Genomic DNA, 13,090 nt, shown 5'->3' with positions numbered 1-13,090 from the left:
TCTCTCCAATGACACATCTCTTACTGTCTCTCCCAATCACACATCTCTTATTGTCTCTCCCAATAACACACATCTTACCATCTCTCCAATGACACATCTCTTGTTGTGTCTCCAAATGACACACCTCTTACCGTCTATCCAATGACACATCTCTTACTGTCTCTACCAATAACACATCTCTTACTGTCTCTCCCAATAACACATCTCTTACTGTCTCTCCCAATGACACATCTCTTACTGTATCTCCCAATAACACATCTCTTACATTCTCTTCCAATGACACATTTCTTACTGTCTCGTCCAATGACACATCTCTTACTGTCTCTTCCAATCACACATCTCTTACTGTCTCTCCCAATGACACACCTCTTAACGTCTCTTTCAATCACACATCTCTTACTGTCTCTCCCAATGACACACCTCTTACTGTCTCTCCAATGACACATCTCTTACTGTCTCTCCCAATGACACACCTCTTACCATCTCTCCAATGACACATCTCTTACTGTCTCTCCAATGACACATCTCTTACTGTCTCTCCCAATCACACATCTCTTATTGTCTCTCCCAATAACACACATCTTACCATCTCTCCAATGACACATCTCTTGTTGTGTCTCCAAATGACACACCTCTTACCGTCTATCCAATGACACATCTCTTACTGTCTCTACCAATAACACATCTCTTACTGTCTCTCCCAATAACACATCTCTTACTGTCTCTCCCAATGACACATCTCTTACTGTATCTCCCAATAACACATCTCTTACATTCTCTTCCCATCACACATCTCTTACTGTCTCTCCCAATGACACATCTCTTACTGTCTCTCCCAATGACACACCTCTTACCGTCTCTCCCAATGACACACATCTTACCATCTCTCCAATGACACATCTCTGATTGTGTCTCCCAATGACACACCTCTTACAGTCTCTCCAATGGCACATCTCTTACCGTCTCTCTCAATGATACATCTCTTACTGTCTCTCCCAATGACACATCTCTTACTGTCTCTCCCAATGACACACCTCTTACACTCTCTCCCAATGACACATCTCTTACTGTCTCTCCCAATGACACATCTCTTACTGTCTCTCCCAATGACACATCCCTTACCGTCTCTCCCAATGACACACCTCTTACCATCTGTCCCAATGACACACCTCTTACTGTCTCTTCCAATGACATATCTCTTACTGACACTTCCAATGACAGATCTTTGTATCTCTCTGTCCCAATGACAGATCTCTTACTTACTCTCCCAATGACAAATCTTTCTATCTCTGGTTATGGCTGGTTCCACCAGTGACTGATTGTTTCCCTAAATGACAGATCTTTGTTTGACACTCGAGATGACAGATTGGTGACTGCCTCTTGCAGTGACAGACCTCTGACTGTCTCTCTGATTAAAATAGGAACAAATCAATAAGTGACTTTAAGCTCCATTGTTAACAAAATGCTTAGGGCAGTTTACAATCTTCTTGAATTACTCTGGTGCATCCTATTTGGGGTAAATAATGACACATTAAATGTTTTCGCAGAAATTACTTTATTGAGATCATTACACAGCACACAGGGTGATTATGGGATGGGTTTGAACAGGATCAGTCAATCAAAAAGGATCAATAGTGTCTGTAGACTAAATGCTACAGTTTATGGCTCTTCTGAGTCTGTGGGGACAAAAAGAGGAAACCTTTGTTAAAAACACCTTTCCTATATTTACATTGAGCTGAGATAATCATGCTTTATAAAAACAACATTTGTTAAAGGGACACTGAACCCACATTTTTTCTTTTATGATTCAGATAGAGCATGCAATTTTAAGCAATGTTCTAATTTACTCCCATTATCAAATTTTCTTCATTCTCTTGGTATCTTTAATTGAAATGCTAGAATGTAAGCTTATATGACGGCCCATTTTTGGTGAACAACCTGTTTTGTTCTTGCTGATTGGTGGATAAATTCATCCACCAATAAACAAGTGCTAATAGGAGTAAATTAGAAAGTTGCTTAAAATTGCATGCTATGGGGCCTATCTATCAAGCTCCGAAAGGAGCTTGATGCCCCGTGTTTCTGGCGAGTCTTCAGACTCGCCAGAAACAGCAGTTATGAAGCAGCGGTCACAAAGACCGCTGCTCCATAACCTGTCTGCCTTCTCTGAGCAGGCGGACAGACATCACCGGAAATCAACCCGATCGAGTGCGATCGGGTTGATTGACACCCCCCTGCTGGCAGCCCATTGGCGGCGAGTCTGCAGGGGGCGGCGTTGCACCAGCAGCTCTTGTGCAATGCTGAATACAGAAAGTGTATTGCTCTCTGTATTCAGCGAGGTCTGGCAGACCTCATCCGGTCCGCCAGACCTTGATAAATAGAGGCCTCCATCTGAATCACGAACAAAAAAATTTGGGTTCAGTGTCCCTTTAAGTAAAAGAACACTCTTTAGTGTAATTGCTTAAAGCTATTAAAGGGACACCATATTCATAAAATGTATCTATCAGCCGGCATCAGCAGGGGGTACCTATCAGCGAATCAGCATCAGCAGGAAGTATCTGTCAGCTAGTCAACATTAATAGGACAAACACAACAAGCACTATTGTATTAGTATAGCTTTTACTTCATATTTTTTAAGGGCAAAACAATCACCTTGTTTAAGTACAGCTGCTTTATATGAGTGATGGAACATTGAGTGCAATGTCCCTTTAAACTTTGTACGAGGAGTAAGGGAATACCCTTATAGCAAAACATCTTGTCAAGGAGCATTTGCATGATCCTTTGAGTCTAGGGGACCGATTTATGAACAGCTGTATTGCCCCTATTCCCCGTTTCTGCGCGAGCCTACAGGCTCGCCTCTGAGGCTGCGGACATCAATCCACCAGATCCTATACGATCGGGCTAAATGACACCCACGATTAGCCGCGAATAGCAGGGGACGGCATTGTACAAGCAGTTCACTAGAACTGATTGGGCAATGCTAAATGCCGACAGCATATACTGTCGGCATTCAGCGATGTCTGGCGGACATGATATGCTACAGCGTATCATATCCGCCAGGCATTGGTAATTCGGCCCCCATATCAGAAAAACATGCTTCCTATATTAATCTTTTAAAGCCAATGTGAGCCATTTGTTACCAATTTGTGCACTGTGCAGAGACATGCATTGACATAATGCCACTGCCATTGAGGCTTGAGTACAGTGGCTTGCAATATACTTTTATTATTTATTTTTTGCCCCTTTACAAGTAATTTAGCTCTGCAAATGTAATACATAATTACTAAAAATTCACAATTTAAAAAAAAATATTACAAAATATCTTTTGTCTGTCTTAATTAGTAGTTGGTTTTAAAATAATAATAATAAAAATAACATTACGTCTTTAGAGCACATATTATTATAACGACGAAGCTCATACTTACTATGACCATTCTCAGGTAAAGGACGTATCATGCAGTCTGATCCTTTTGTAGATAACGTGGTAGCGTTGCTAAGCAACATACTGTACTCTCAAGGGCAAGGAAACTTAAAGTTTAGTCTCTTCTGCACATAGACACTACATTTTGAAGACTCACATATATAGCACAGTGCCTATTTGAGATCGATTAGCAGCAGACTCTCATGAAGTTGGTGAGGGATGAGAAAAAAAGGCCAAGATCATGTTTGAAGTTGATTGCGCCTCACTACACTTATCTTTCTGAGGGTATCATTAGTGGGTGTTCCTGGCAATAACATCTATACTTGCTTTACCTGCCCAATACATGATATCTGGCATATGAAACCAGAACCTATTGCTAAACAAGTACAATTTCAAGAAACGCTTTAAACAAGGTAAATGTAAATATAAAATATTCGCCTGTCTGGTTATTGAAATATAGTTCACTGGATAGAGAGAGTATTCGTGTTTCAGAAAACTCGCAGGCAGGACGAGGGGCTGACTGCTGGTGTTTCGGGGTGTTTCTTTTTTACCTAAACATCTCTCTGCATTTGTCATATTTGAAGTTGAGAAGCTGCTACAAACTGCTGTTTTGTGGGTGCAACTACATTGTGGTGATTTGCATATGAACTAGACATGTCAGAGGGATCACAATGAACTGTTATACACACGCTTGTCTATATTAATATACACACTCAGGGGCATAACTAGACCTCGCTGGCCCCAGGGTGAAGGGCCCCAATTTCAATAGCTCCCTTTCTGGCTGATAGCAATAAATGGAAGTAAAGCTGGCAACCACAGCTACTTCTATGCGTCTTTCTTTCCCAACAGGTTAGCCTGTGCCAGAGGACTTTCTGTACAAATACGGTGGCAGAATTCTCTGTACAACATATCGGGGCCATCTTAGAAACCCGCCACTATTTGTAAAGGCAAATCCATACACTTCCTGTACACTGTGAGCCCTGCAGGGAGGAGGGGACACAGAGGAGCCAGGCAGGATGGAGTCCACGCCCCACTGTATAGGCGCCTCTACTGATTAGACCTCTAGATGTGTGGGCCTCTGAGACCCCTGTAGTTATCCCCCTCTATGCACTCATGATTCTATGTTAGTATGCACAACTGTAAAAGCATGCTCACATACACACAAGTGTTAGCTTTCAATCAGATCGCTGTAGTATGTTATTGTTTAATGATTCTTACCCCTACCACACGGGGCACCATTTCTGCTTAGGCTGGAAAAACAGAGAGTCTATTCAAATGTCTACCAGGGCACAGCGGTATCAGTTAAATCTTTCTCTGGCAGGTCTTTTACTTACCGAAAGGGAAATATTCAGGCATTTTCTGGAGATATAGCTCTTCATCTTTCTCCAGGAAGACACAGAGAATTATACGGTCAAACTGAGAAAAGATACACACAAATGTTATATTAAAGGTAAACAAAAAAACACTTACATGCTCTAATTCATTAGGTTTATGTCATTTGTGTAAAAATGCACCATTAACATTACTTGTGCATAATCCATTACCGCTTGTATTAACATTACTTGTGCATAACCCATTATCGCTTGTATTAATATTGCTTGTGCATAATCCATTACCGCTTGTATTAACATTACTTGTGCATAATCCATTACCGCTTGTATTAACATTACTTGTGCATAATCCATTACCGCTTGTAATAACATTACTTGTGCATAACCCATTATCGCTTGTATTAATATTGCTTGTGCATAATCCATTACCGCTTGTATTAATATTACTTGTGCATAATCCATTACCGTTTGTGTTAACATTACTTGTGCATAATCCATTACCGCTTGTAATAACATTACTTGTGCATAACCCATTATCGCTTGTATTAATATTGCTTGTGCATAATCCATTACCGCTTGTATTAATATTACTTGTGCATAATCCATTACCGTTTGTGTTAACATTACTTGTGCATAATCCATTACCGCTTGTATTAACATTACTTGTGCATAATCCATTACCGCTTGTATTAACATTACTTGTGCATAATCCATTACCGCTTGTATTAACATTACTTGTACATAATCCATTACAGCTTGTATTAATATTACTTGTGCATAATCCATTGCTGCTTGTATTAACATTACTTGTGCATAATCCATTACCGCTTGTATTAACATTACTTGTGCATAATCCATTACCGCTTGTATTAACATTACTTGTGCATAATCCATTACCACTTGTATTAACATTACTTGTGCATAATCCATTACCGCCTGTATTAACATTACTTGTGCATAATCCATTACTGCTTGTATTAACATTACTTGTGCATAATCCATTACCGCTTGTATTAACATTACTTGTGCATAATCCATTACCGCTTGTATTAACATTACTTGTGCATAATCCATTACCGCTTGTATTAACATTACTTGTACATAATCCATTACAGCTTGTATTAATATTACTTGTGCATAATCCATTGCTGCTTGTATTAACATTACTTGTGCATAATCCATTACCGCTTGTATTAACATTACTTGTGCATAATCCATTACCGCTTGTATTAACATTACTTGTGCATAATCCATTACCACTTGTATTAACATTACTTGTGCATAATCCATTACCGCCTGTATTAACATTACTTGTGCATAATCCATTACTGCTTGTATTAACATTACTTGTGCATAATCCATTACCGCTTGTATTAACATTACTTGTGCATAATCCATTACCGCTTGTATTAATATTACTTGTGCATAATCCATTACTGCTTGTATTAACATTACTTGTGCATAATCCATTACCGCTTGTATTAACATTACTTGTGCATAATCCATTACCGCTTGTAATAACATTACTTGTGCATAATCCATTACCGCTTGTAATAACATTACTTGTGCATAATCCATTACCGCTTGTAATAACATTACTTGTGCATAATCCATTATCGCTTGTATTAATATTACTTGTGCATAATCCATTACCGCTTGTATTAACATTACTTGTGCATAATCCATTACTGCTTGTATTAACATTACTTGTGCATAATCCATTACCGCTTGTATTAACATTACTTGTGCATAATCCATTACCGCGTGTATTAATATTACTTGTGCATAATCCATTACCGCTTGTATTAACATTACTTGTGCATAATCCATTACCGCTTGTATTAACATTACTTGTGCATAATCCATTACCGCTTGTATTAATATTACTTGTGCATAATCCATTACCGCTTGTATTAACATTACTTGTGCATAATCCATTACCGCTTGTATTAACATTACTTGTGCATAATCCATTACCATTTGTATTAACATTACTTGTGCATAATCCATTACCGCTTGTATTAACATTACTTGTGCATAATCCATTACCGCTTGTAATAACATTACTTGTGCATAATCCATTACTGCTTGTATTAACATTAATTGTGCATAATCCATTACCATTTGTATTAACATTACTTGTGCATAATCCATTACCGCTTGTATTAACATTACTTGTGCATAATCCATTACCGCTTGTAATAACATTACTTGTGCATAATCCATTATCGCTTGTATTAACATTACTTGTGCATAATCCATTACCGCTTGTATTAACATTACTTGTGCATAATCCATTACCGCTTGTATTAACATTACTTGTGCATAATCCATTACCGCTTGTATTAACATTACTTGTGCATAATCCATTACCGCTTGTATTAACATTACTTGTGCATAATCCATTACCGCTTGTATTAACATTACTTGTGCATAATCCATTACCGCTTGTATTAACATTACTTTTGCATAATCCATTACCGCTTCTAATAACATTACTTGTGCATAATCCATTACCGCTTGTAATAACATTACTTGTGCATAATCCATTACCGCTTGTAATAACATTACTTGTGCATAATCCATTACCGCTTGTATTAATATTAAAGAAAAATAGAATATAGACGTGCTCTTAAGAGCTAATACCAAGCACCTCTCTAAGAGACACTATCCCTAAAAAGTGCCAAGTTATAGTTAAAGTAAAGTGTTAAGCTTTTCACGGCTTACAGATAAAGAGGGCGCCAAAGGCTAAAGGTATTAGACACCAAACATTGCTTTTATACAATTATTATTTAATAGATACCAATAAACAACCTTAAAATCAAACAATTTAAATAGGGACGTCTCCCTAAATTTAAAACTCAGTGTTTAAGCTTATTGCTACAATTAGATATATAAAAGGGAACAGATAGAATTAAAATGCATATACGATCTGCTTATAGATGCAAATGACAGTTAATATATAAAAGCAAGTTATATGAGGAAAAATTCATACAATACAGGTTATTCTGAGAGCTTAGATATGGGTAGGCCCTTGAGGATATAACAAATATTTCCCAAGTGTGCTGTGGGATAAAAGATGGCGAGGAACTTGCCAACTAAAAGAAGTTAATCAATGGATGTCCAGTCCACCTAGGATTGATTATATCACTTGTGTTCAAAAATATATAATCACTATTATAGCAGCGCTTTACTTTACCGCTTGTGAAATCTTCGGTCACACCAGGGACCACTAAGGAAACCAAGGCAGTCTCTCCCGAGCTGCAAACACAGACCACACACGTGTAGGGACGGCGTCTGACGTCACGCCTCCTCCGTTCGTCTCCTCTGTAGAAAGTTGAAGCGTACTCGTAACAATTGTAGAAAAGTTGTAGATATTGTTACTTCCTTCAGTACTCAAGCACTGTGATGTACTCTTGTATTTGTAAACACAGTGGGATATTCAGATTCATCCACACTGTGAAATTATGAAAGTTGTAGCGATGAGGTTAACCCGGGTTAAAAAATATAGCAATACTGTTCATGGATAAGGTGATGGTTAGTCACTCTTAGTATACTGCTGCAAAGTCACAAGGCAATCGACGCGTTTCACCCACTTGTGGGCTTTATCAAGATAATTGTGACTTGCAGCAAGGGCCTTTTTAAATGTTCAGAATGTGTGTGATTGGCTGTGTATCTAATTGGTGTGTTCCATTCACAGGAGAATTTAAGGTGGTATACACTCATTCCTCTGTTTCATGTTTATGCATCCCAAGTGAAAAACATGTCGATAATCCAATGAATCCCTCTTGCACATGCACCTGCAGTTCAGCCTAGTCTCTTTAAAGTATGCTCCCCATAGGCACTCATGTTGCAAAACAATGCATATTGAGATTGCAACATATCATATATAAGTTCAAATATAGTTAGTCTCTCAGATGTGTATACGGATCTTTTAGATTGATATTCATCACTCATATAAAACATATAAAACCTAAAATCATTTCGCCATATATATAAAAATAAGATACTTAAATATAAAAAAAGAGGATCTATATGCTTGGTCTAAAATATTATAAGGTGTATATATTCTAATTAGATGACAGTGCTATCCATAAAATTGTGTGAATAAAAAAGGAAAAAAAGAGAACAAGGTGAAAAAGAAAAAGAAAGAGAAAGAAAGAAAGATAATTATAATTTGGGGGTTGGTGTTAAATTTACTTCATTTTATTCAAATAAAAAAGGTGAAAGATCTAATTCAGTTATATTTGTAAATAAGTTCCGCTTCTTTGATTAATAGTGTTTTCTCTGTATTTCCCCCCCTCCAATAACTTAAATCTTTAGTGTTACCATGGTGAGTGTCTTTAAAGTGCTTGTATAACGAGGTGTCATCGCTCCCTTTTTCTATGCTCAACAGGTGTTCCCTTATCCTATCTTTGAGACATCGAGTAGTTTCACCAAAATAGAAAAAGTTGCATGAGCATTTCAATGCATAAATAATATTTTTGTGTGTGCATCTTATAACTTCTTTTATGGTTAAAATGTTTTTGGAGTTGTTAATCCTGAGGGCCTTCATTTTTGAACTGTGTTTACATGCCTTGCATGTGTAACAAGGGAAGAAACCAGTAGGTCTTTTACCCATCATGTCTACCTGAGAGTTAGTTATTGAACTTATCTTGAGTTCACTGGGAGCTAGCATTGTTTTAAAGTTCCTAGCTTTCTTAAAAATAAATGTGGGTTTATCTTCTAGCTGTGCACCAATTATATTATCCTCTTTTAACAGGTACCAATTTTTCTTTATTATCTTTTTAATAAGGGTATGGTCAGCGTTGTAATCGGTAATGAAAGGAACTTTGATTTTCTCAGTAGTATCTTTATTCTTAATTTTATAGTCCAAAAGATTTTCCCTATTTGTCTTTCTTGCTTTATCAATAGCCTTATTTATGTTATTAGCTTTGTAGCCTCTACTATGGAATTTTTCTGCCAGAATTGTAACCTGGTTCTCAAAATCCTCCACTCTAGAGCAATTTTTTTTAATACGTAAGGTCTGTCCATATGGGATGTTATCTTTCCATATTTTTAAATGGCAGCTTTCTGCATGTATCAGGTTATTGCAGTCTACTTCTTTAAAGTGAGTTTTGGTTTCTATTTTGTTATTAATTACCATAATTTCAAGATCCAGAAAGTTAACCTTTTCCCGACTAAAGTGACTGGTGAACTTGAGACCATAATTATTCACATTCATTTTCTTAAAGAGCTCAATTAAGTCTTTCTCTGGACCTCTCCAAATAATCAAGAGATCGTCTATATACCGTTTGTACAGTACGAGGCTCACACCGAGAGAGCCATCACTGAAAAAATTCTCTTCCCAAAAACCCATGAAGAGATTGGCATAACTCGGTGCGAACCTCGTACCCATGGCGGTTCTTTCCACTTGTATATAAAATTGATTATTGAATGAGAAAAAATTATGTTCTAAAATGTATTTTATACTGGCCAGAATAAAATCTTTTTGTTGTGATTCCATATTTTCATCTTTATCTAAATGATGTTTTACTGCCTGTATTCCTTGTGAGTGATTTATCACAGTATATAAAGACGATACGTCGCATGTAGCTATTAACATATCTTTTTCCCATTTAAGGGAATTCAAAATATTTAATACTTGGGTTGAGTCTTTAAGGTGCGATTTGAGTTTTGACACATGGGGCTGTAGGAATCTATCGACATACTGGGAGAGGTTGGCTGAGATGGAATTAATGCCGGATATAATCGGCCTACCTGGTGGGTTTGTTATGCATTTATGGACCTTGGGTAGGAAGTAAAAGATTGATGTTTTAGAATATTTGGGAGTTAGATAGTTAAATTCCTTTTCATTTAATACCCCTTTTTTCTACCATCAGTTAAGATATTGTTTAGAATGTTCGTAAACTTCAAAGTTGGATTCAAGGGTAATTTTTTATAAGTTTTCTCGTCCTCCAAGAGACGATATGCTTCTGCCAAATATTTTTCAGTATCCATTACAACAACCCCCCCACCCTTGTCCGCCGGTTTAATGGTTATTTCAAGATCTTTTTGTAGTCTACTTAGTGTCTCTCTTTCTTTTTTATTTATATTCTGTTGTCTAATTTTGGGTAGTTGGCATTTCTTTATTTCATTAAGTACTATTTTTTCAAACGTATCAATGTAGTTCCCCTTGGCGTAAGTTGGATAAAACTTAGATTTTGTTTTTAAGTTTGTGTGCTGGAACTTGTCTGACTCAGTATTGTGTGTGGTACTCTGTTTTTCTAGTGGACTTCTCATAAAGAATCTTTTTGAGTGTTATATTCCTAATGAACTTTTTATGTGAATGTGAGTGTTAAATTTGCTCATCCTTACTGTGGGGGCAAATGAAAGGCCTAAATTTAGTAGATTTTCTTGTTCCTGAGTCAGTACTTTTTTACTTAAATTAAAGATGCCACTCTTATTTTTGTTTACCTCCATCTTTTTGCATCTTTTGGTGTTTCTCCCTCCTCTCTTTCCTCTAAACTTCTTTTTCGTCTTTGCTGATGTTCTAATTCGATTTGTTGTAGTTTTATTGAGTTGCCCTCCTTTAGAGGGCTGGGGCCTAAAAAAGAAGTTTGTTCAACAGTGGACACTTTATCAATTGTTATGGATTCATCCCTTAGGGGTAAAAACCTATTCTGTATAGGTGTAATGAAATCTCTTTGTTCTTGTCTATTTGGTTTCCAACCGTTGTTGTTTCTATAATTTGGGTATTCCCATTCATTCTCTCTGAGTCTTTGATCCGCATGATAATGATTGTTATAGTTTTGGCTATTATGATGGTAATCATATTGTCTGGGTATAAAGTTACGATTATAATAATTGGGATGATTGTATTGGTTTTGTCGATTAGAATAATAGTAGTTTCTGTTCTGACCATTATAATTTTGTTTATTATAATATGGTCTATTGTGATCACTCTGACCATTATAGTTTTGTTTGTTATAATATGATCTATTGTGATCATTATAATGCATCTTATTATGATTATAGTAGTGGGATTGGTTTTGATGGTCATTACTCCTTACCACATTCTGACTATTTTTATTATTAGTATTATTAGATCTTTCAGCATCTTTTTGTTCTCCTTGCTCATTGGTTTTAGCTATTGGCTCTATACTATCCTTAATATCTCTCTCCATTTTGCCCCATTTGGATCTTAAAAGGTCTTTGTTTAAATTATCTAATTTATTAATGATTACTCTTTGTTTTTCCTTAAATTCAGATTCATCTCTCATCCCTTTTAGTTTTTCTTTTAAATCAATAATATTACCTTCTATGACTGTTAGAGTTTCTTTACGTGATTTTTTAAGTATTTCAATCAATCCTATAGAGGCGGTTTTTAAAGTGTTTTTCCATTCCAGCTGTAATTCTTCACTTAAGGTGAAAGTGCAATTCTTATTAAATTGTAATCCCCTTGGAATAATCCCTTTGTTAATGTATCTATTTAGGAACACTAACTCCATTTTTTGTTTAAGTTCTTTAGTCATAGTTGATTCTAACAGGCCCATTTATCAAAGGGCTTGCGGACCTGATCCGACACTGCGGATCAGGTCCGCAAGACCTCGCTAAATGCGGAGAGCAATACGCTCTCCGCATTTAACATTGCACCAGCAGCTCACAAGAGCTGCTGGTGCAACGCCGCCCCCTGCTGACTCGCGGCCAATCGGCCGCCAGCAGGGAGCTGTCAATCAACCCGATCGTATTCGATCGGGTTGATGTCTGGCGATTCCTGTCCGCCTGTTCAGAGCAGGCGGACAGGGTTATGGAGCAGCGGTCTTTAGACCGCTGCTTCATAAGTTGTGTTTCTGGCGAGTCTGAAGACTCGCCAGAAACACGGCCCTTCAAGCTCCATACGGAGCTTGATAAATGGGCCTGCAAGTCTGTCATCAGATCTGATAAATTCATAAATGATTTATGACTATGTGAGCTAGGAATACTTTCATTGTCTAATTCCAAATATATTTTATCTCTATAATCAAAGAGATCCTTCATATTAGAGAAAATATGTGTGTGTGATAAAAATTCACAAAATAGTTCACAAACAATTCACAAAGAAGGTGTCCTAGGCTGCACGACTAAGAAGGGATGTGAATTGTTTGTGAACTATTTTGTGAATTTTTATCACACACACATATTTTCTCTAATATGGAGGATCTCTTTGATTATAGAGATAAAATAAATTTGGAATTAGACAATGAAAGTATTCCTAGCTCACATAGTCATAAATCATTTATGAATTTATCAGATCTGATGACAGACTTAGAATCAGCTATGACTAAAGAAATTAAACAAAAAATGGAGTTAGTGTTCCTAA

General features: G+C 36.9%; 1 long non-coding RNA gene across 1 annotated transcript; it reads right to left on the bottom strand.

The window, feature by feature from the left end:
• Positions 1-1,536: 1,536 nt before the first annotated feature.
• On the bottom strand, positions 1,537-4,878 carry LOC128635738 (uncharacterized). Its single transcript, XR_008398573.1, has 3 exons — positions 4,753-4,878; positions 4,637-4,668; positions 1,537-1,676 (listed from the first exon to the last, which is right to left on the bottom strand). It is a non-coding gene; the product is annotated as an uncharacterized LOC128635738 (long non-coding RNA).
• Between the last annotated feature and the right edge of the window lie 8,212 nt (positions 4,879-13,090).

The sequence above is a fragment of the Bombina bombina genome, chromosome 7, assembly GCF_027579735.1.
Source record: "Bombina bombina isolate aBomBom1 chromosome 7, aBomBom1.pri, whole genome shotgun sequence".
Lineage (NCBI taxonomy): Eukaryota > Metazoa > Chordata > Amphibia > Anura > Bombinatoridae > Bombina > Bombina bombina.
The sequence above is the reverse complement of the archived record's forward strand: the minus strand, read 5'-3'. Positions and strand labels throughout refer to the sequence as shown.